Consider the following 1,422-nt stretch of genomic DNA (forward strand, 5'->3'; position numbering starts at 1 on the left):
CACGGAAATAACATACATATTTTAGCAAATTGAAATATTACTTATTATAATATGTAGAATAAAGTGTTATTCTATATCTTTTTCTATAAATGTGATATCGATTTTTCTCTAGAAGATACCACAGTACGCAGAATAATTGCAAACCGTTTTTTATAGAACTAAATTTATTTTATGCCTAAATGCACTTATTTCACAGTTCCTAATGATTTTTCGAATTTACATTCTTATCATCGCGATTGTACACGAAGGGGCAGCGCTGCAAGGTGTTTAATTGTCCGATCAGTTAACGAGGAACCGATGAGATCGGATTCTACCCGACGATTTTCCGCCAATTAGAACGCCGCCGGGGATATTGTGTCAATTACACTACCCTAAGTGCACTTATCCTCGGTTACTATCCAGATGGAGGTGTTAGCCCGTGAAATTCGGTCCTGCCGTAATTCAATAGCTCCTATAACTCGGGCACAGCGCTTCCTATCCCCGATCAATTATATCGATTATACGTGCGAGTCGCAACGTGAACTTTCGCAGGACTTCTTCTTTTCTCCTATAAATTTTTTCAAATTTAATTAATAATATTTTTTTATCCTTGTATAGTATTTTATATTTAAATAATACGTATGCTATTTTTATTTATTTATTATTCCTTCGATGTGCGGATGCCATTGTAGTGTTTTAATGCTTCTCCTACAATATATTTGTTTATGTATCATTTCTTTGTATTTGTCGAACATCTACAGAAAAATTAATCACTGAACAATCCTATTTCTGAAAAGCAAGAATTCGAGTAATTTTAGAATTAAGACATTGCAAAAAATATTCCACTGTATTATAGAGCTGCGTTTTACTTTAATGCACCCGACGATGTTCCATCGGCGCATTCGATGCATAATCCGCGAGGAAACATGTTCGAACGTACGGTTCGGAGACCAAGGGGGACGTGTAGGACGTACGTTTACATCGAGGATAACATTAATTGGGAATTAAGGGCGCGAACGCCGGTGGCCGTCAGGAGCCACCTGCTACTATACTAGTACTCCTCGTCGAGCTAAGGGGATTGATTTATTGTACCCGGGGGAGAAAGAGGGTTTGCCGACCGTTTCGAAGCGAATCTAACCAATGTCGTTGTTCCCTCCTGTTAAATAAAATTCTGAAGAGGCATCGTGGATGCATTATCAACGATATTGTTTTCTACTGTCGCTTTTTTCCCCGCAAGTGATCGAATTTTGTTTTAAATTACACATGATCACGTTTTATATGATTTGGTAGCCAATTCTGTTTATTCTTTAACATTATACATATAGATAATTATAAAATATAGATATAATATAAAAATAATTTTGAATTAAATTGAAAAGAATGTATATATATAAGTCGAAATATTGAAATTTTATAAATAAATATTATTTTAAATATAATAAT

Source organism: Trachymyrmex cornetzi, unplaced genomic scaffold, assembly GCF_001594075.2.
Source record: "Trachymyrmex cornetzi isolate Tcor2-1 unplaced genomic scaffold, Tcor1.1 scaffold122, whole genome shotgun sequence".
NCBI classification, from domain to species: Eukaryota; Metazoa; Arthropoda; class Insecta; order Hymenoptera; family Formicidae; genus Trachymyrmex; species Trachymyrmex cornetzi.